Source organism: Pteronotus mesoamericanus, unplaced genomic scaffold (genome assembly GCF_021234165.1).
Source record: "Pteronotus mesoamericanus isolate MK-2021 breed Mesoamerican mustached bat unplaced genomic scaffold, CSHL_Meso_final scaffold_1186, whole genome shotgun sequence".
Lineage (NCBI taxonomy): Eukaryota > Metazoa > Chordata > Mammalia > Chiroptera > Mormoopidae > Pteronotus > Pteronotus mesoamericanus.
In genome coordinates, this window is record NW_026555302.1 from 4,437,677 (window position 1) to 4,461,807 (window position 24,131).

General features: G+C 42.4%; 1 protein-coding gene across 1 annotated transcript in view; it reads left to right on the plus strand.

Moving 5' to 3' along the window:
* Positions 1 to 24,131, plus strand: part of COLGALT2 (collagen beta(1-O)galactosyltransferase 2) — an 81,062-nt gene that overhangs the window by 19,704 nt on the left and 37,227 nt on the right. The window lies entirely within an intron of this gene.

The following is a 24,131-nucleotide window of genomic DNA, read 5'->3' on the forward strand; positions in this document are numbered from 1 at the left end:
TCACCACATCTCCTCTTATTTCAGGTGGTGACAGAATGGCCATGGGCATACGTGGGATCTAGTTAACGGGATGCTAACTCGGGGAATTCGGCTAGTTTGGGCTTCGCTGAGTAACATGGTGTACAGTCACCCCTGTGTATGGATTGTTACTGTTACACTGCCTTTGACACACAGTGCAGGACCAACAGGCCTGTTGTGTAGCTGGTGTCAGAAGTAAGTGAGATGCAGAGGTTAAACAAGGATCGCAACTACTTCCAGCCCTGAGATGTGGAAAATGTTAAGTGAATGATTTAGTTCTCATCAGTTCCTGGTCCAAACAAAGCTTCTCTTCTACCAGAAACAGACTTAATAGTGCAGTAAATGCAATTGAATATAATTATAAACCTATTGGATGCTTTTCTTTTCTCTATGGGAATCACATGGAACACAAGACACCAGAATTCCTGTGTCTGAAGGGCAGGAAGCAGGGTCACTGTGTCTGAGTACATACCCGCTTTCTGCACTGTGACACCTCCGGTTGCGTTCTGGCACATCGCATGCATGTTGGCCTGACAATGTCTGGCAGTTCCGCTTGAGATGGCACACGGAACTGTCACCGACGCAGTGAAACGGCCTGAAAGTTCTCTAACCTATTAATAATCGTAAGCAATTTTCAGTCGGCTTGGCTGAGAAAGGACAATAATATTTCTATTCTCTCTATACAAAGAGATATTGTGAAATAATTATCATATGAAGAGATCAGAGTCTGTGAACAAAAATCTAGGAAATAAACGTATAGAAGTATGTCAGGTAGTAAATTAATGAAGTTTTTTCTTGAATTTTGGATTTCGTGGCATTTATCAACCTTTGAAAGCTTATGGTAATTATTAATTATTTTATTATAAAACAAATTTATTGATTGGTTATAATTATTTATATAGCTATTTTCTTATTCTAAATAAATAATCACTTTCATACCTCATTTTACACTTGGGATCTTGTATTCTTTTTTTTTAGAATGGATTCTCCCAAGTTATATAAGCCCCCCATAAAACCTTAATTTAATCTCGCCCAAGTTCTCAGCTTTAAAACCCAGTTATGGGCCTTCTGTGACACTCTGCCACTTGAGTGGCACAAACTGTCCCTTTAAAACCTTGTTTTTAACTTTCGATTGACAACCCAGCTGTTCTTTCAATTAAAGTTTCATGTTAGCACTTTCTGAACTAATGACATTTATCCTTATTTAACACAATAAAATCTCGCTACTGGAAAAAAGACATCCTCACACTTGTGGTTATAAATAGTATCTTAACGCGCAAGTTCCTGTCCCACAATAAAGCGCTTTGAAAACCCGCAGGGCTCGGAGGCCGCGGCCGCGTAGCACCGGCTCCGGGCCGGCAGCATCCTCCCCTCCCGGGTCCCTAGTGCGGCTCAGGAATGATAAAAATTTTAGTGACGTGTAATTTATAATATCAGTGGAAAAATTTTACATCATTTGACTCTGGAACAGATTTAATAATTGAGTGTCCTTTAGTCCATAAAAGATTCACATTGTCACATTTTATTCATTGCCTATGGCCTCAGAAACCACCCCGTGCCTATAAAAATAAGGCCCCCCGGTGACAGTTTGAGGCTTGCAGTAAGATTTCAGTTTCATAACATCACCTATGACATTTTAAATTCTTCAGCATATTCACTAAGGTTAACGGTGACTGTCGAGAAATGATAATAAGTTGAAATTTCCCACATGTTTGAATTTCATACACATCTGTGACATCCACAGCCTGGGCTTCCGGAAGATCTCTTCCTAGGCTCACATGCATAGGCTTTATTTTTAATTGGCCAAATCTTCTACGCCGCTGAGGAGGCGCCCTGCAAACTCTGGCTGTCCTCTGCCACCGAACCTTAGTTCCTCACATAAGCTGCACAGTATCTTTTGTGGTTTCTTTCCTAACCTTCAATGTAATGACATCATGTCCCAGGGCCAAGGATGTGCCATGTGGATCTCGGAACTAAGAATGTTCCTATTACCTGCGCAAGAAAGGTGAGTGGAAGGGTCAACGTCTCGCCAAATTAGAAGTTATGCGAACGCATGGAGGTGTTCTTTTATTTATTGTCTCACCAAAGATATCAAGGGTCTAACTGGGCCCTTAAAAAGTGAGTAAAATGCCACCTCTGTCTCCCACCTGAACACCCACTATCAGGGCCATACAGAAAAGTAATAGGACTAGATGTGTATTTACCTTATATCTACATAAGATTGACCTCGGGAGCAGACCCTGTCTTCCTCTGTACCCCCAGATTCTGGCACTGGGGTACCTAACAGGAAGGGGCTCCATAAGTATTTGGGAAAAGGTAAGTAAGTTATTTTAATAGATTTTCACATCAACATCTAGTTTACTTACATTTTATGATAAAACTGAGGTCTCTAAAGACCACTAATTGTTTCCTCCCAGTTCCTTAGGGCCTGTCTGGTTACAAAGTCAGGACCAGAACTGAAATCTCAGGCTTTCTTTCCAGAAGCAGGGGGCAGGCATTCTCTTCTGTGGGATCCTTTCTCTTATTTTGCTTATTCAATGGTGGGAATAAAGTGCATTTTGAAGTGCACCATGAGGATAGATTTCAATTTTATAAGAATCTCATGTCGACACTGAAAATATACAGTTTCTTTATCATGATACTAAAAAACAAACAGTGATTCACTGTTTCAGAAAGTGATCCACACTCATTATGAAAATTAGATTCAGTCTTTTTTCCTCTCTCTTAAAAATAGAGGTTTCGAAGTGTGAGCCATCACTGAGATTTCATTTGGTTTGGTAGGAAACAGTCTTCTCCAATAACCGCAGATGTCATAGGATACCACACACACGCTTGGACGTAGATCCTGCGACTACCAAAACCTCTAAATAGTTTTGCTTCCATGTCCATATTGGCAGATCACATTTTATAATGGTTTTAAACATTCATAAAAACATTTGTGCAAAAGGCTGGTGAGGGGAGTGGATTACAAAACCTCATTTGCTCTCAGCCTCCTAAAGAAAGAGGTGGTAGAGATGCTATAAGGCCGTGGACATGTCATGGGCTGCATTCAGGAGAGATCTTGGGGACTCTCTACTCTCCTTTTTTTCATTATTCTACTTCTCTTTGTTTTGGGGAAGAAGAGCCTGAGAAATTTATTTGTGGCAGGCAAGAAGAAGGACAAAGAAATGTCTTTCTTTTTCTGCCTTTTTCCTTTTCTTACATTCCTCTTGGAGATACCAGTATTCTGAACTATAATTAAGTATTTGATAATAAGAGCTAGTGGAAATGCAGGGAATTTGTACAATTTACATTTTCTGCCAAACCATTCCAGTCAGGTCACATTTATCATTGGCTTATGTAACAATCTGGGCACATGTTAATCAACATAGACTAGACTGCTGCTCAGCGGCCCCTCATATACAGATTTCACATGTAGGGTTTATGTGCTCTAAAAGGGCGACAAGACAGACAACTGAACAAACTGCATAGTGATCATAGCTCCATAATTATATTGAGAACCAAAGGGACGTTTCAGGTTGTGACACCTTGGATTGCTGAGAGAGAGGTCTGTGACCTTAGGTCAAATAGCAGGACAGCTGTTTGGAGCCAGGAAGTCTGTTGAGTGCACACTGGCTGGCACGTTATACAAGGGCTGGTCGTAGAGATGGGGCTGCCTGGGTTTTGTGGAGCAGCCAGCATCAGGGAAGAGGTTTCAGCAGACGGCTCTGAAGGTAACTGGAGGTTTCAATTTTCCTGGAGTTGGACAGACACAGGGGATGCGAACAGCAGTCTCTTTCGGGATAGTTTCTCTTCCTCAGTTCAGTTGTCAGAGAGCAATGTGGGAGAAGCGGGGCCAAAATAAAAGCTTTCCTGGGGCCAGATTCCAGCTTTTAGTACATAGGTTCCCAAATCAAACCACATGGCCGGCACTTGCACCACTAAGTGATCCACTTAGAAGTGTTCACAGCGTCTCGTGCGTTCAACTCCAGGTCGGGACGTGCACCAAGGAGGGAGATGAACCGTGGATGTTACTATTTTTACAAGGTTTTTAACTGTTTCTTGAAAAGGCTGCAACAGCCCTTGGGGTCTTCATTAACTTCCTTGGTAGGTTGCTACTCCTGATAATTACATGTCAAGTAATGGCCTTCCCCCAACATGCAGCTTTTCACTGAGCGTGCAGCATGGTGCCACCCAAAATTAAAAACAGACCTTCCTTCCCACGAGCCTGTTGTATCTGCTTCCTTGGCTGCAGGGCAGCATCAGCTCCCTGCTCGGTGGCTGGGATTTTTCTCCTGGGAGCTGATGATCTTTGGTTTCAGTTGCCTGAAACCTGGCTAGGAGTCCTGTTAGTGCCGCTGGGACAGGTAGCCATTCTTTTGGAGCAAAGGCTGGCCCAGGTCCAAGGGAGCCTTGAAGTACTTTCCTCCAGGAGTTGGTCAGAAGCAGGGCGTTGGACAACTCAAGGCTTAGACCTTCAGCTGCTCTGTTATTTTGCTTTCTGTCCTAATAATAACACTGTTCTTACAGACTACACAGCATGAGCAAGACTGGAAGGAATACAACTTATGTCCAAAACGTAGGTAGGGAGAGAAGTAATACATAAGTTTTACACACACACACACACACACACACACACACGATCCAGCACAAATAACACCCCTTTTTTTATCACAAAATCTTTTATTACAAAATCATAAGCATGTAATTCTGTAACATAACAATATCACACTCAAGCACACCATATGACAGTTTAGGTGAAATGTTCAAATTAAAACTAAATTATTACACCCATATTATTACCCTACCAACCACACTCAAGCAGGCCTTACTCCTGCCAGACCCTGTATATCTCTTCACCTGAGGACATTTTTTTCATTCATTGCTTTTAGAGAGAGACAGAGACAGAGAGAAAGAGAGAAAAAGAAATATCGATGCAAGAGAGAAACATTGATTGGTTGCCTTCTTGTACACACACCATTTGAGGATCAAGCCTGAAACCTGGGTATGTGTCCTGACTGGGAATTGAACCTATGACCTTTCAGTCTACAGGATGATGCTCCAACCAACTGAGCCACACTGGCCTGGACAGGAAAGAAGTGATATTTTCAAATGCTGTCATAATCACAAGTTTTAAATTTAAGCCAACATCTTTTTTGTTTTTTAACTCTATCTCTGTTGACTTCTTAGGCTCTTACTACCAGTGTTTGGTCGTTCAGTGATTTGAAAAAAGTAGTGCCATCTTTGGCTAGCAATATGAATATAATCTTCAAGATGATCTCCTTCTAACTCTCTATTTAAAAATCTGAAAGAAGCACAACAAGTAGTGTTTAGAGGAAGGAAGGGGGTTCATATGGAGAGCAAAGTGTCACATGCAGCCCAACATTTCTGGAATTATTGGCCAAATGTAATGAGAAAAAGATGTAGATTAAAAATTATATCTCTGTTAATTTACTTATACCTCATAATTTCCAAAGAGAGAATCTGAGGGAATTATATTGAAGATGAAAATGTCAGTCTCAACACAGTGCAATTTTAGGAATTCCAAAAGAGGAAAATTTCTGTTGCTCTTAAATGACACTTAACAAATCATGTTTAATGCTGACAAATCCCTCTCTGATCTTGACTGTCCGGAGAAATCTGAACTGCCTTATCATTCATTCATTCATTCATTCATGCAGCGAATGTTTCTGGAAGCCCCACTCTGAGCTCCCCTTCGTTGTGCTATTGGACGGCCAAGGGCACCTTCTGTTTTCAGGTGCCTCCTGCCTTTAGTGTGGGAATTACTTTCTTGTTAGTAGAAAAAACCACCTCCTTTGGGTGTAAATTTTTAATGATTCCCAATGATTTTCACAGACATCATGACAGGAGGAAGTCTTTTAATGATGTTTAGAATCCATTCAATGACCAACCACAGGAAGTGACTCCCACTCCCCATCCCCATCCCTGCTGCGAAGACTCTTTCTATTGGTTTGTAGTGAGACTGGCAATATAGCAAAGTAGAACAATTTTCTACAGAAAATCCCAGAATACTAGTGTTCTCCCTCATGTCCACAAAGCGCCAGTCTATCCCTCAGAATGTTTGTGGATCATCCACGGTGCCTATTTAAAAATTATGGAAATAGAAAATGCTGTATCATGGGTGCTGTTGAGTCACTGAGTGATTTTTACAGAAGACTGGTTGTCCCTTGCTACCAGGTTGTCCTAAAAGGGCTTTGTGATGAAAAGAAAACGAACAGTTTAAAGTGCTAAGAAAATTGTTGTAGGACACAGTTAAGAACTTTCATTGCTCTGCTTCATAGTTTCTGTTTATGTTTCCTGGTATTGCTTAGCGTAAGCCCTCTGAGTTACGAGTTACACCCTGTGTTCTCCGTTACCTTCACAGTGTGGTAAAGCGGGGAGGTAAGGTTATTTTTCTCCTTCGATTACCAGATCTCAGGACACTTGTTGCTGGTGAGAGCTAGCAAATCTGCTTGTCTCAGGTATCGCATGTCTTCTTAGCGCATGTACTTTTTTGGGGTGGGGGGGATATGCAATAATATGTGTACGTGGAAAAACAAAAATTGAAATGGTAGGAAAAAGCATGCCACGAAAACTCTTTGCCCATTCTGCATTTCCTGTCTCACTCACCATAAGCAATGAGTTAATGGCTTTATTATGTAGTCTCCCTGAAATTTTATATAAATGAGTGTATAAAGTACATTATTACCATGCAACAAACCATCCCATACTTCATGACAGAAAAATACAACCATTGTTCTAGGCTCTTCAGTTCTGTGATTCAGAGATTCGTAACGCGTATAGCAGGGATGACTTTACTCTGCTCCATGAGACCTGGATCCTCAGCTCAAAAGACCAGAAAGCCGGGGGCTGGAATCGCCCGAAGGCTCATCCACTCCCACGTGTGGTCCTGGACTGGGTGCACTTCAGCACTGAGACTTCTGCGCAGAGCCGACATGTGCCGCGTGGCTTCCTCAGAGCATGGCGGTCTCTTGGTGATGCTGGACTCGGGCTTGAGTCTCCTGGCCAGCAAGAAGAAGCTGCCCCTCCTTTCAGACTTAGCCCTGAAAGTCACGCAGCATCACTTCTGCTGCCCAGGTTCAAGAGGAGGAGAGTTAGCCCCGCTCTGTGCAGCAGCTATTGTTGGAAAATACATATATAATCCCGCCCCCGCCATGGGACCATGGGAATTTGCTTCACTTGGAGATTATTCCATAGAGACCTGTCAGGCTAACAGCTGCATAGTGTCTCCTGTTTGAGTAAAAATCATTGATTTAGATGTTGAACATTGAATTTGTTTCCAGTCTTTTGCTATCACAAACAATGATACATTTTTATTGTATCTTTTAGGCATATGTCCCAGTACATAGGGTCAAACAAATGTGAACTTCTAATTTTGGTAGACATTAAGCCTAATTCTTTGCATCAGGATTAAGTTTGAGTGTGAAAAAAACTTCATACTTAATGGAAATCTTGTGCAATATTTTTTACATATCATTAGCCAAACTTATACATACATAGGCACATGGTTTTAGGGAGTGAATCCTTTTATCGGAGTGGAAATGTGCCCAAACTCTTAGTTCTTATTACTAGGAACTGAGGGGAGAATGGATATGAGTAGGTAACTAGAAATTTCTGTATAATTTCTTTATATGTGTCCTCTCAGCTTCTCCCCAAGACATACTTATTATCCCTGTTTTTTCAGATAAGGGAACTGAAGCTCAGAAATGGCAAGAAGTTTGCCCGTGGGCCCAAAGATAGAAAGCGTGGGACAAGAATTCAGACCTAAGGCCCTTTCCTACCACACCAAACTGGACTTGGCCTTGAGGTGACAAACTCAGCCTTTAGTCAGCGGGTCCTGACATTTTGCTTTCCTGAAATCCCAATAAGGTGACTTGATCCTGTTTTGCTTCTGTGCTGTTTGCATTGTATCTGAAAGAGGAACTTTCCCACGATGATTACCCTTTACGTGGGAAATTCTCTTCCTGCCACAGCAGAGCAGCAGCAGCCTGGAGCAGCTGCTTCTGCGCCTTGACTTCAGCGACGTAGGAATAGCAGCTCTCCTCGGTCCTTCCTCCTCTCAGGTCTCCTGGCCTCCCGCTCCTCGCACAGTGAACCCTTTCATAAAGATTGGCTGAGTCATGAAAGGGAATGTAGATGGCCGTGAGTTTATTTGCAGGAGCCCCACACGGACTTCTTCCTGCAGCCTGGAGTAGCAGTCACCTGACCGCAGCCGCTGGCGGAGGGGACCCTGCGTGGTGACAGGCGGATGCTCTCGGGCGCGCCATCTGGGAGAGCTGGACCAGCATGCAGTGGGAACTGGGCTTCCATCCCAAACTCCCCGTTTGCTTTCGGCAGCAGTGGAATGGGAAATGCATAGTTTTCAAAATAGACTGAGGAGGAATTAAAAGGAGAAATGGGGGAGCCTAGCTAGCGGGTTTATACTTTGTCATTTAAAAATCTCTAACTGGGAGGATCTTATAAGGAAATGAAATTGTGTGCCAGGGAGGTATAAGACCCAAACCTGCAGACCCGTGGAATATTCTCAGCTGTAACCAAGGGTCTGGACTTCTGACTTGGCCTAGGAAGGTTGTGGTGACTTTGAAATTCAGGGGGAAGGAACTGGAGCGCAGCATTTTCAGGGGCTTTATAAATGAAGCGGAATATTTTCTGTGATTGCAGCAGACCTTACTAGTAACAAAAGACTCACATGCTAAGGTCAATAATGGTTTTTAAAAAATTGAATAGGCCTATAATGCAAGTGCTTTGGAAAGGTGATTATCTGCCTGAAAATGTGAAGTAGGGAATTGTGAGCCATTCCTAGAAAAGAAAACAGTATAATGCTTTAAGTTATAAACGCAGACTAAGTACAATATAAGAGTGAATTAATAAACTGAAAAATAAGGGTTGAAGAATTATCCTGAATTCAGTACAGAAAGTCAAAGAGATAGAACATATGAAAGAGAGGTCTAGACATATGGAGGAAAAGATGATAATATTTCATAGATGCCTGTTAGAATTCCAGAGTTGGTTTTAAAGAGAATAAGGGAGAGGCAGTATTTGGACCAAATATGGCTGAGAATTTTCCAGAATCTGTAAAAGACACCAATCGTCAGATCCAAATTCCAGGAGTCCCAACCAGGAAAAATAAAAAGAAATCCACAACTTGATATATCGTAGTTAAACTGCAAAATATATTTAGCAAAAAAGATGAATTCTGTTTTTTTTAGCTTTAAAGCAGCAGAGAGAAGGCATAGATTACTAAAAAGAACAATGTACTGAAGCTGGCTTTTCAAGAGCTAGATCAAAAACAGAATTACATCTTGAAAGAGTTGAAATAAAACTGGCATCCTGGAATTCTATACCTAGCAAAACTCCCTTTAAACAAGGAGGGTCCATGGAGACATTTTCAGACAAACAAAAATTGAGAGTATTACTACCCGCAGATGCTGACTGAAGACACATCTAAATGCATGTGCTTCTGGAAGAAGGAAACAATACCAGAAAGAAGATTTAAGATGCAGAAAGCAATGGTGAGCAAGGAAAATGGTAGACATGGGGGTGAATCTTAAGAAATTATTGCCTTTAGAAAATGATAATGAACAATCAAGATAGAACTAAAATATGGGATAATGATAACATTTATTTGAGGATGTGACTAGTTAAATCATTCTGAGTTTCTTGAATTGGTTTGAAAAAAGCAAATATGTTTATTAAATTTAAACTGTGTTAAGTTGGACACATATATTCTAATTTCTATGATAACCACTAACTATTAGAGGTGAAAATAATGACATGAGAGGAAAATACCTCAACCTAAAATAAGACAGGAAATATTGAAAAAAACTAATTGTGGGGTGTCAAGTAGAGCATAGGGAATATAGTCAATAATATTGTAATTACTACATATGGTATCAGATGGGTACTAGATTTATGGAGTGATCGCTTTGTAAGTTATGTAAATGCCTAATTTTAAAAAAACCACCATACCTGCAGAACACATATTCTTCTTCAGATATACGTGGAATTTTTACAAAAATTAAACACATATAGGCTAAAAAAGCAAGCAACTTATAATTTCTTACCTTTACCTATTACTGTCCAATGAAAACTTTTTATTTTATGTTTATCTTCATAATACCCCCGTTAAGCAAAAGATAGTTTTATTTTACAGAAAATAAATTTGAGATGAAAATTTATTTGCTTGACATTCCACACCAGGTTGGCTGGGGCCAGATCCCAAGCCTCGTGTTCTACAGAAATATTTCTGCAGATTGTCATTCTCATGCCATGAATTCCTTTGTTCATTTATTTTCCTGTGTACCTATTCGTTCACTTCATACGGACCGCTTCCCTCTTGACTGTACAATACGGTTGAAATGTTTTCAAGGGTAAAAGCTCAAGAGCATAAAAAGCTTTCGTCACTAATATTTTCACTCCCTGAGTGGCAGTGACGTCTGGGTGCACATTCACCCTGTTTTTGGCAGGCGTATCCTTCAACCTGCATAGTACTGTTGGTCCCAGATGGTTTGACTTGCAAATTTTTGACTTGATGATGGTGCAAAAGCAACTCACATTCAATAGAAACACACTTGGAACTTTGAATTTTTCGTCTTTTTCTGGTCTAGTTATATGCGGTACGATACTCTGTCATGATGCTGGACAGTGGCGGTGAGCCCAGCTCCTGGTCAGCCACCGATCGATCACCAGGGTAAACGACCAATGTTCCACCTGCACCCACTGTGTTAGGTGAAACAGGCACTGTACAGTGTGTCCATTGACAGATGAGACCGACGTTGTGCAGTGCACCCACTGTGTGAGATGACTTTTCCCAACCGTAGGCTGCTGTCGTGTTCTGAGCACAGTTCATGCAAGCTGGGCTAAGCTACGATGTTCAGTAGGCTACATGTATTAAATGCTTCGATTTACGATGGTTTCACCTTATGATGTGTTTATCCATGGTAACCCGACAGGAAGTGGAGGAGCGTATATATTTGCTTTCTTTAGGATCTCAGATAACCTGCTGTGTGTTCAAACCTATCTTTAGATTCTCTGAGCAGGTATTTTGCACTTGAGAGAAAACTGACATCCTCTCCAAAGAACGCTGTTGCCTTGTTTAAAGAAAGCCAGGGCCGCAGGTTTCAGGGCAGATGAGCAGCCGGCCAGTTGACAGGTCCTCAGCGGGAGGCAGGCAGGCTTTGTTCACAAGGCCGAAAACTCACTGAGCCCACAGGAATGTCAAAACATTTATTTTGGTCTAAGGAGAGATAACTTGGCAGAAAAGAGTCTTTCCATCCCAGAGTTCCTGAGTCCAGTGTTTCAGGCTAGGCCTCCTTTTTATGTCTTCATAGCATTTTCTTTCTGTGTGTCTCATTGGTCCTGAGTTGGGAGCCTCTTTATTGAACCCTGACACCCAATCACCTTCTAGACCTTTATATCACCTTATTGTTAGATGGACTTATCTAGCTTCCTGTGAGTTCTAAACACGATCTGCTTCAACTCTCTGCATTTCCTTCCTCATGTAGGTTTCCTTTCATTAGCCCAAACGGGTCCCTGAGGTCTCCCACGTGCCTGGCACTGTGTTAGGCCAGGAGCACCCAACCAACAAGGCCAGGGCTAGAAAAGGGTGCTGTAAGATTCAAAAGAAACATAAGATTTGTTTAATGAAGTGACTAGAAGATAAATGGTGAAAAGAGCAAAACCCACTAAGTATGAAAAATTAAAAATATACATCTGTTGTAGTTGGGATTGAAGATTAAGGACAGAAAGGCATAAAAAATAATAACAAGGATTGTACTTTAAAAAGGAGAATGTAAGAATTATAAAGAGATTGTACAAAGGTGGTAAATTAAAGTACCCCATAAGATGAAAAGACTATAAATGAAGACTACTTGAATGTATTAAGGTAAGTAATATATCTTTAAGTGAATTGGGATATTAAATGAAAAATTGTGAGGAAAAGCCCAAAGGTTTTCTTAGGAAAACAAATAGTCAAACCAAGAAAGGATGGAAGGAAAAAGGGAGGGAGGGAGGGAGGGAGGGAAGGAGGAAGAAAGAAAGGAAAAAAGAAAAAAAAGAAGAGAAAAAGAAAAGAAAAAAAGAAAAGGAAAAGAAAAGGAAAGAAAGAAGAAAAGAAAAGAAATGACAAGACACACATACACACCAGCTGGAAGCCCTTGAGAGCTTGCTGGCCGGTGTGGCTTGGCTTCCTGAGCCTGGGGGTCTTCACTTGCAGGAGGTTAGGCCTGAAGAGAATGCCCTGTGGCTGGGGCGGGGCTTATCCCTGCCCCTCCTACTCTCACCCCGCCTTGCCTGCCCTAGCTAGCTCAAGTACATATTTCTTTTCTCGAATTCAACACACTTGTTGTATTCTATTTTGCTAAGGTTTCACCTAAAATATTTTTAATCCGTGTCAGACATGACACTATATATTTGGCATTGTTCATTATAGATTTAGAGTTCAAAAATCATTTTTTCAAATAGATTGAATTTTTGAAAGTTCCTTGGTTATTTGGGAGATTTTTTCCACTGAATCAAGACCAAATGCCTTTTATTGGATTACAGTACAAATTACTTTATTGATGAACTACCTATAGACACAATTTCTTGCTATATAAGTTGGGAAGTTTTATATATTAAAAAAAGCAACTCTTGATATTATGCATCAGTGTTATTATTTCTCTCCATTTGGTTTCTTTTTGTTAATTTTCTTTTTCCAGATGTTGTTAGTTTTTACTGCAATGTGATGAGAAAATAAAGACATAAAGATGTTAAGTAATTTAGTTAGCATTAAATAGCTGAAAGATTCCAGAAGCCTCCTGGATAGAATAGAACCTACCTATAAACACCATAGTCAGAGTCACTTGACTTTATTTTTTAAATATCTGACCAAATATAAAACTCTCGATGTTATGCTGGGTATTTTGTTATTCCTGCCCTCAAGACCTTACCAGAAGGAAATCTTTTTATCCATTGCTTTTAAAAATTCACCTTTAATTTACAGGTTACTTAGACTTTAATCCTGGCTTCATCTTGTAGTAGCTTTGTGGCTGTTTTCTTATCATAAGAAAGGAAGAATACTTACTTTCTAGAATGTTGTGAGTTTTAAAGGAGAAAACACGTGATTCATTTGACCACACATTCACCCTTGAGAACTACATTATCCCAAAGAGCGTCGTCATGTTCTTCTGCACATAGTAGCCCTGGTGAAAATTTTGTTTACCTGAGGCTCTGCTCTGATCCTCTGCTGAAGAAACTTGGGTCCATGAGTTCGAATCGGACTCTGGTAATGCCTTATTCCCTCTCTGCTCTTCAGCTATGTGGGAATGAAAATGAAAAGTGCACCAGTGACCTGATATGACATAATTTACAGAAAACCCAAGCTGAAAAATCAGCCGGGAGAGTCTGGGGAAGTGAACTGTAAACGTTGGACAGCGTTGGCTTCATGGCCCTGGTGCCCCAGGGGGTCGGTGGCAGCTGAAGGCTGAAGCGCGCTGTAGGCCTGGCCTGGCTTGGGCCTGGGAAGAAAGAGCAGAGGACCTACCCTTGCCCCACCTGGTCCTGGGGAAGCCACACACCCTCTTGTACAAGCCACACACCCTCTTGTACGCCTGAAAGGGAAGTCACAGCTTTCTCCCGTTGTTGGCTGTACCTATACTCTGTTTATAATGATCAGTGCCAAGTCCTGTTGCTGGATTTCTAATTTGGCTCAAAGGACACACCCTAATGAAAGCCGGGAAGAAGGATGACTCACGTGTTGCCATATTTACCATCGACAACAATTATATTTGCTTGAACTCTGCCCTGGCCAAATGTCTTCTGGATCCTGTTCCCTATGGCCTTTCGGACAGACTACTGGGCTCCCTCCGGAGCCTTCCAACAGCTCGCTGCCAAGCAGTGTCTGACCCCGTGCCTGTATCCAGGGCCTGCTTGAAACGCAGACATTCCCGATATGGATTATGAGACAGAAGGGAAGCGCCCCAAAACATATTTCCCCAAACTTGTCTCATTGTGTGTGGGTATAGTATCCACACTTTAAATATTCAGTGCGTAAAAAGAAGGGTGAGGACAGCAGTCTTGCACTCAGTTATCCATTTAGCAACACTTCACTCAGACCTCATGCTGCACACTGCCCTGGGCTTGAAAATGCAATGATGAGCAAAGACAAACATATCCCCGCCTTCATGAAGCTTACAGACGAGAGAGAGAAATAAGATTACTCAGTACCATAGAAATAAAGATCAGCTTGCAACTGTGGTAAGTATTAGAGTGAAGAGACGCATGGTACGAAAAGAACTTATTACTAGGGAATTGGACCCACGAGGGCAAGTCAGGGAAAGCTTCAGCACCTTGGAAGTCTAACATCCAAGAACCTTGTCCTACCCTCCAAAGTCACCAGGTGACATTTGTGACAGGCTTTTTAAAAAGTTAGTGTCTCTCTCATATTTTTCCCTAAACCTTATTTCTCCATTCACAGCAAGGATCCCCAAACCTATCGGTCAGAGAGGAGATAACCAAGATAATGGAAAGTTTGAGGAACATCAAAGAGAGAAATCGATCAGTTATTGATAAGTATCATTTGCTGTTCAAGATGTTATTCCAGATTAAGAGGGCTTGGTTGGGTGTGTTCCTTCCTGAGACATGAAGAAGGCCAGTGACCTCTGGGGTCTCAAAAATATCTTAAATAGCTCTGGCAGGTGGGGACCAGCTGGTTGGAGCATTGTCCCACAAACTGGAAGGTGGCCGGCCCCACTCCCAGTCACGGCACGTGCCTAGGTTGCAGGTTTGGTTCCTGGTCTCGGCATGTGCGGGAGGCAACCAATCGATGTTTCTCTCTCACATTGATGTTTCTCCCCCCTTTTTTTCCCTCCCTTCCCCTCTTTCTAAAGTCAATAGGCATGTCCTTGGGTGAGGACTGAAATAGATAGACAGACAAACAGACAGACTTAAATGTCCTGTGGTCACAGTGATTTTACTAACAACACAAAGCCTTTGATAGACCCAGCACTTTGAGGACACAATTAGAATTTACTCTCTACCTTCTACAAAATATTTCTTTCTGTTTGAAACCTCACTCCAAGGTATTGTTTCAAAATTAGAGTCAGAGCAGTGGTTAACAAGACAGTCATCTGAGCCCTGCTGTCTGACTTCAAGTCTGGCTCTAACTCTTACTGCTTCTGAGGTTTGGATATGAGGTGTCATCTTTCTGAACCTTTTTGTCTTCACCTTTAGAGTGGGGTTAATAAGGACACACATCATAGGGTTGTTGTGAGAGGGACGTGACAGGCTACGAATCAAAGGGTCCAGCTCAGTGCCTCACCAGTAGGGAGCGCTCGGCTGCTTGCTCCTGCCACTGTCTGCTCTACAGACTGCAGTGAGTGACGAAGGAGGAAGACATCTCTGCGTTGCGGGTTTGTGCACGGCTCCCTCCCCAGCAGCGTATATTCCTACCGACCCACACAGACCCTGGAAATGTTAGGAGCACAGACTATTCCTTCCTTCTGATGGTATTTTTCCATAATAGAGATGGGGGAAAAAATACCATCAGCATAGCCTTCCACCATGAACACGAGTAAATAACTCAAAACTCCTCAAAAATATATCTTGGTACCCTGCACTCTGCCTGAGTGTGATTCGGGAACTGAACATGGAGCTAACACCTGCCAAACAGCAACCCCCCGCCCCGCGACCCCGAGGAAAAACATCTCGAATGAAGTGATGTGGGAAGGCGAGACTTAAAACTTTTCAGAGCAGGTAAATTCAAGGCAAACATTTTCTCTCTCCCTCCTGAGCTGGCCAGGCCTGTTATTATTGGAACGAAGACAGCAGGTTTGGGTTAACAGCTATGCACTGGACTGAAATGTTTCGTCAGCTGGAGCCAAGTTCTCATTGTAGGCGACTCTGTGGGAAAACAGCCTTGAATTCAATTTACAAATTGGATGCTTTCTGTCTTTTTTCATGTGTATAGCCCGCCTTTTTCAGGGGGGGAAACAAGGAAGAAGTTTGGTGGCTCCTTAATTAGTCAAAATGTTTTATGCAGGTTTAGCATTATTCTGTTATATCCTTTACTCCTCTTGTTGACGTGGCAGGCTCTTAGTAAATATGGAGCATATATTTTTATTTTCTCATCCATTTATGCCAGCATTAATTTATTCACTTAGTTGTTCAACAAGCACATGCTAAATGTTTTACTACAAACGAGGCACAGTTTTTGAGTGAGAAATTTGGACACATGATCTGAGAAGAATAAAGGAAATTTGGAAGTAAATGGGTCAGGATGTTAGAAATCACAGCTTCCCCAGAAAACCCATCATATGTAGCAGCTGAACCTGTATATGAAAATGGAATAAAGTAGGCCAACATTTAATGTGTATTTTCAGCATTTCCCTTGAGGAATTAAAAGAATAAAGTCATGCTAAAAGCAATACCTGCCACAGTCTGACAAAATATATAATTTCAGAGAATTATTCATCAGTTTGTTTTTTCAAGCCAGATGCCAGGGTTCCCGGATGTGGGCAACAGTCCCAAAGGAAATGACAAAAACTTGTGTCTGAAGGTTCATAGTAACAGTATTCATAGCTAAAAAGTGAAAACCACCCAAATGTTCACTAACTGATCAATGGATAAACAATATGTAGTATGTTCGTCCAGCGGAATAGTACACAGACATAACAAAGGAATGAAGTACTCCTTTTGGAATGACACACACTCCAACATGGATGAACCTTAAAAACATTTCGCTCACACTGTTAGTTCATACATGGTCCGTTTTACTCCTTTATGTCGTCTGTGCTTAGCCTTTATAGACATTTGGGTCGGATTGGGAAAATTCTCCCTGAAATTGTTCATTCATTCATTCATGAAGCCCATAATAAGTGCCAGTTTCACACGGTAAACTCTGTTAGCTACTAGGATAAGCCTATCCTCAGGGAAGGGACTGGTAATGGAAAAAGACCTAGAACCAGTTAATTACAACACTGCACAAGGCTGGAAGCGTGGGCAGGGAATCTCTGCATAATTACACACACCGGGTGTTTAAACCGAAAGTGTCAGGAGTTGGAGAGGTCCAGGGCTCCAGGAGAATGTGGTCCTGGACCCGCATGCCCTCTCTCTAGCTGTCCGTGCTTTCGTCCTTGACCATGAAGGAACATTTCAGTAGTAACTCCATTTCTTCCGGGCACAGCCACAAACTAAAGAATTTCATAGAATCTGAAAATCCAGCAAGAAAGAGAAAAGGGGAACTGAAAAGTGGGTGAAAAAAATGGGAAGAAGAATCAACAAAGGACAAAGGAGAAGAAAACAGGAAAAGGAGTATTCAAACAAATGAGAACCATATTTATCTTGTCTCGGAACTGCCAATGATATTTACACAGAATTTCAAGGGTTTGACTCCAGAGAAAGTTATGCTGAATTGGACCTTAACAAAGGGTATAGAGAATTGATGTATCTCTCCATTTTTCTTGTTTTATTTCCACTGGGACATGTTCATCCTTTCATTCTGAGATTTTCGTATAGGCCACATTGATTAACGTCCTTGGCAAGGCAGAGAATTTCTTTCAATCGGCAGGTGAGACTTCACTGTTGTGGGTGAGCGTGGTGGGGGGGGTTTGATGTAAGTTTGGGATGGGGCCTCAAATGTCTGAAGGAAAAGGCCAAACTCTAATGCCCACCTTTTGCATGACTTGCGCAAGCTGTAACCTCTCATCTCCAGCCTTCTTTTCTATAAAATGAGGAGATAAAAATAACGCCAACTTAGACCTAAAATGGGATAGTGAGTGATATAGGGGTGAGGTGTTCTTACCCAAGAGAGGAAAACTATAGCTCAGAATCAGAAGTGTCAAGAAAAGGCCCATTTGGAGCCTGTTTAATTAAGTTCATCTTGATGTTGAATGGACTATTCAATGGTCAGTTGGTAGATTTTACCATTCCTTTTTCCGGCTCTTAGGAATGCAGTTGATCTGTTGTTTGATTGCTTTTCCAGAATCAAACATTTCTTTTTCCGTCACTCTTACCCAGCCTTGAGGTCTGTAATGCCTGAGATTGTTTGTGGGATTAAATGGGACACACTGAGGAGAGATGTTGAGAAGTATAAACATTTATTTTATTGGTGAGGGAGGTTTTATGAGAAGCGAGTTTTCCGGATTTCTTCATTCATTAGGAAGAATTGCTACTAATGGACGTGGTAGGACTTAAGAAAAGACTTTTTGTGGAGAGAAATCTCCAGCCCTCATGATCCATATCTGTTTCCTTAACCATGTCCACTTGTAATTTCCACCCAGCAGGTGGACTGTGGATTTTAAACAACCCCACGCCATTATCAAGAAGCAAGGATCTATTATCACAGTTTGCCAAGTCGCCAAGCATTGGCAGGACAGCTGTTAGTGAGGCTGTCCCTGAGAACAGACAGAGAGGTGGTGGGACTTGGCATGACCTTTCAGAAAATGGGTTGTCCTGGTTGCTTTCAAAAGTGGAATTCTGGTGGGGCTCTTCATTTTCTACACCCATGAGCCTTCCATACCGAGTGAAAACAAGGAACGGCAAAAAGGGTAGCCTTTGAAGTCTCCAGTTGGAAAATTCACTTATGCCAACTCACTAGTCATGATGTGAACGATCCAGGTGGTGACTAATTTTGTTGGTCATCTCATCACTCTTCCCTGGAGCCTCTGGGAGACATACTGAAGCAGCGGAGGTCAACTGCTCCACAGTGTTGCCTTCCTCCTGCCCCAGCAATCGCAGTCTCATTGTTCCATAGTATCAGCCTAGATTTGGTGGGGTGGCAGGGAGGCCTAGAATATTCCCTGAGGGTCAGTGCAGATGGAAGTTCTCTGGGGTACTGTTTCCTCCGTATCTGTGTTCCACCTGCCGGGATGCCCGGTCCGCGTGTTTATATGGCTCCCCTGGCCGCATGCTTGTCAATGTGAGTTTAGCCCTCACAACCTCAGTAGGACTTGTAAAAACAAGTGAGTCAATGCTAATTATTTCAAGTTGGCTATTAATTTAAGAGCCAAGACTGAGGAATGGAAATTGACTTGGACCAAGTAGAAATGTCAGTGTGTTTAGACTTTGCCAGAGAAATCTCGACTTTTTAGGATGGGCAAGGGCACAGCCAAAGTAGTAAAGCTATATCATCCTGCTGGCATGTTTATTCACTCCTCTGCTCCATGAGCTCTGGCTTTCCCTGTAACCGTGACAATGCACCTGCTGGCCAGGGAACTTCATTAGCCAAGGAGATCCCTGCACATGCTGTTGGTGGTATTTGCAGTATATGTTTACCTTTGTCCTAATTTGACTTCAAATCTGAGACTCTTGGGCTTCTTCTGATGTGCAGAGCTAGAGAAGAGGAAGTGGAAATGGGAACTAGAGGCAGAATCAGAGAGAAGCAGATGGGCAGCCTCATGATGAGGAATGGCCTAGGCTTCCCACTGAGGCCACGGGGATTTTGCACCTGTTTCTACCAAATCTCCCATTTCAGGCACCAGCTCCAAAGGAAGCCAGACTGATGGACGGAGAGGGGACCAACGGCAAACACCATGGCCATATCAGGCCCATGGCTCCCCTAGATGTGGAGGGGAGAGACCTCTTGGTGGTGGTGGGTCCCGGTGCTCCCTACAGATCAAGGGAAGTCATTGTCCCAACATGGCCTTCAGAAAAAAAACGAATGATGTGAGGACTGGAATGGCCCAAGAGCTGATCGCTCCTTGCCGTCTTATCCTGAGCCAGAGGGGACCAGGGCAGAGGGAGGGAAGGACTTGTTGATTTAAGAGTGACTCCACTCCGGTTGGGGAATTGAGGCAAAGACTGAACGGTCTCAGCCTCCCAGGCGCGTGGTCCTCCAGCCAGCGCGTGCCTGTGCTCCCAAACAGTGGGTGTCCAGTTTGAGTAGGACTGTAAATCTCCGGCAGAACACCTCCGCAGATGTCTCTTCGCATGCTCTGTTTTCTTCAGAGAATCGTTTCGCCATGCCTGTTCCCTTTCTGGGTGCCTCTCCTGGTCTGGACGGAAGGATGGCTGACCGAGACAGTGCTCTCGGTACACGGGGCTGGGAGGAGCCCGCGGGGTGGGAGAGGCGCCTGGGCTTCTCCCAAGCGGTTCACACATTCCCTGTCCTCAGCCTCCTCGCTTGATGGAAAAACCCATCTCAGCCGCAGAGTTTTTTGTGTCCGGTGGCTTGTGGAGCCTCACAGCAGGACAGGCACCGCGTTGCTGCCTTCTTCCGCAGGGCGCTGAAAATAGAACCTTTAACTCAAGCCTCCTGTTCCCTCCAGGGAGCTCGCATCTGGGCCTTTGCTATCTCTCCCTCCAGTCCTCTGGATGGCCTGGCGCCTGCGTGCCTTCATGATTATGTATTTGACCAGAAACACATTTGTGACAGAGGGATTAAAAGGCAGCAGTTAGAAGCGCCTGCCCAGATTTGTGTTGATTTGCCCTCACGGGAGGGGGTGGGGGCAGGGCAGTTAGCCTTGAGCGGGGAGTGCAAGCCCCAAGCCCTCCTCGGGGGCTGGCGTGGTCAGCGCTGCTGTTCCTCTGGAGCAGTGACTCGCCCTGCACTTCAAAGGCCATGTGGACGGACCTCAGGCCACAGCCAGAGACATCTTTTCCTCAGAAGCATGAGAACAAAGAGAACCTTTTTATTTTTTATTGTTGACACTATTATAGATGTCCATTTTCCTCCCCTTTGTCCCCCGCCACCCAGGCCCCACCCCTCCAGGCCTTCACAGCATTGTTTACTGTGTCCACAGGCCATGCATATATGCAAATATGTTCTTTGGCTAATCTCTTCCAGTCCCCCCACCTCCTCTCCTCTGAGATCTGTCAGTCTGTTCCCTGTCTCCATGCCTCTGGTTTTGGAGAGCATTATGCTAAATGAAATAAGCCAGTCAGAGAAAGACAAGCACCATATGATCTCACTTGTATGAGGAATCTCATGAACCAAATAAACTGACAAACAAAGAGAATCTTAACATTTCAGGGAAGTAACGATATAGGAAATTTTTCCAACTCAATAAAAAGAGTATTTCAAATCTATGCCTCTGTTTTTAATTGAAACATTTATCTCTGTATACTCCAAGCAGCTAATATCTAAGGACATTTGGGGATACTTAAGAGTCTGAAGTTGTTTAGTCTGTGTACCAGGAAAATAAGTTTCATATAATAAGGCCAAGCTTGTTCAGATCGTTAGGAAATGCCTCAATGAGTAGGGAGGGCAAAGAGAATTTAAGGCCTGTGTAATGGAGAAGCAACAATCAGCGCAAGTGGGTGCTGTATAAATTCTCCTATACTATTTTTAAGTCATTTGGAATAACATAGAATTCCCATAGCTTTGGGCTGACGCTGCAGTCAAGACATTTTTGTCTGTTTTGTTTTAACTCACTCACGCTATTTTGAGTGAGGAATAATGTGCGTCAGGCTGATTCCCAGTTCCAGGGGCTCGCCTCTCCGAGTGCCCCTCACGGCGGTCTCGCTGGACGTCGGGGGCTGGCTTGTGGCCGTGTGTCACAGGGATGCGATTCTCGCTGACGTGTTGTGCTTCTCAGCACAGTCGAAAGCTGGATGGAGCCCGTGGTCCTTTCCCATGTTGCTTCCTGTCCCACTCTCCCACCTCCTCGGGTTTCCCCATCTTTGTCCAAAGGTGCTCACCTGGCGTCGGTCCCTCGGCGCTGTCAGCAGCACACATCACCTCTCCCCCTCTCGCTGGCGGAACATCCCTCCCCCTGCCCCGCCCGCCCTTAGACCTAGTTCGGAAAAAAGGAGCGGTTCTAACCTGATTTCCAGAAGAGACTTGGAAGTAGATAAGCTTGCCTTGGTTTTTAAGATTTGCAAGTATAGTCACACACCTCTATCCCATTTTTCTGTACTTTATGACTGAAGTGTGACTTGATGTAGTTCCAAGTTGCTTGGTGTTTCACGGAAATTTATTCCCGACATAACGTTAGGTTCCACTCTGCTTAATGATTTTGTTTTTTCTCTTGAACATTCCTGAATATTTTCTCTATTAGAGATTTCATTTGCTACTTTTGGAGCTGCAAGGACCTCCAAAAGCTCAAGCAGAAAGAGCAAAAGCCATTATGGATTGAGCTGAACAAAAGCCTGTTTACTGAAATTGCCGTATATGGAAGAAGTAACCCCTGTTCCCAGCTCTTCACTGGCCCTGCTCCCAGGGAACCACCGCTGCTGATAATGCCCAGGCCTTTCTCTCCCGGAAGGGCCTGCTGGGCAGCCAATAAAATCTCAGATGCCTCTTTCCTCCCCTGACTCTCTCTTTTCTGTTTGCCCCCCCTCCTTCTCTCTCTCCCTCCCTCCCTGCCCACCTCCCTTCCTTTCATTTTAAATTGTATTTAGTATGTTTTTTATTGAATTTATTGAGGTGACATGTTTAATAAAATTATATAGTATGGTTTCTAAAAAGCAAGCGTAGATGTTCAATTTTGTTAAAGGCCTTTTTAGCACTCACAGAGCTAATCAGACAATTTTCTTCAGATCTATTAATATAGTGAATCACATCGATGCATTTCCTTTATATTGAACAATCTTACCACATGCTATATAATATTTTATTAACAGGGTGTTCGGTTCTTTTTGCTAATACTTTAGGATTTTTGCAGCATAGTCATTAAAAGTATGAATGTAGTTCTGTGTGTGTGTGCATGTTGTGTGTGTGTATGTGTGTGTCTTCATTAGGTTTAGGTATCAATAGCACTTGCCTTATGAAAAGACCTCAGGATTTTCTCCCCCTGTTCTGTGGAGGACAAGCTACGTGGCAGTGAAAATATCGAGTCTGTTAAGATATCTGGTAAAATTCCCTTGTGATGCCATCTGGGCCTAGGGTTTGATTTTGTTTTTTCTCTTTATTTATTCCATGGAAATTGTTCTGTCTAAGCTTTTATTTATACTGGAGTCAATTCTGCTAACATGCATCTTCCTAGGAAATCTCCCGTTCTATCTAGTTTTTCAATTTAATTTCCATTGACATGTACAAAGTAATTGCTTATGATTTAAAAAGTGGCTTCCGCATCAATCCTAACCCCCTTCTCCTTGTCATTCCGTATTGTTATATTGGTGTGGTCTTGATTAGGTTAATTAGTGGCTGTCCCCTGTTAATGTTTTTCTCAAAAAGATTCTTTTTCAGCATTTGTATTTGTTCATTCTGCTCCTTTTCTGTTTCCTCCCCCATGACTTTCTGTGTTTATCTTTACTATTTTTTTCTTTATGCTTGTTTGTTTTCTTGCTCTTTCCCTAGCTTTTTCTGTAGGAATTCAACTTATTTATTTTTATTGATGTAAGCACATAAAACTGCATTTTTTTTCCTCTGATTACTGCTGCAATTGTATCCCAAAATATGTAATGTTTTCATTATTCATTCTTATACTTTCTGAAATTGATTTGTATTTCTTCTTTTACTCAGTAGTTTAATAGAGAATTTTTAAAGGATTATTTGGTTTTTACTTCATTGCTAATTTCAAGTTTTCTCACATTCTGATCAAAAAATGTTATTGACATTATTTCAATATTTTAGAGTCATTCTTCGTCACAGAATTGTTGAATGACTTTTTGACTGTTCCATGTGCACTGGAGAAGAAAATATAGTCTCTGTAATGTATCCTATAGCTCCTCTCTGTATATTTACTTTTTTCCATTGGCACCATCTTCCACTGAAAGAGTATGTTAACATTTCTTGTTAGTGGTGTTTCTGTTTTTCCTGGCAAATTCCATACTTTCTACTATATCAGGGGTTCACAAACTACAGCCTGTAGATGAGCTGCTCGCTTTTGTAAATAAAGTTTTCTTGGCAGGCAGGAATGCTCATTTCTTTAAGTGTTGTTTACAACTGCTCTACTACTGCAATGACAGAGTTAAGTAGCTGGGACAGAGAGGGGAAGGCCCGCAAGCCTAAGTACTTACTTTGTGGCCCTTAAAAAAGTTTGCTAGCCCCTTTACTATATGAAGGTACAAACATCTTCACATTTATTACACAGGAATCTTTAATGTGAATTACATCCTTTAGAATTATAATGAAAATCCCTCTTTGTCAGGCTTAATTTTGGGGGCCTGAATTCTACCTTATTTGATGTCAAAATTATAATCCTTTCTTTCCTTTTTTCCCCTCGAATGACTGGTATATCTCTTCATTTTTATGT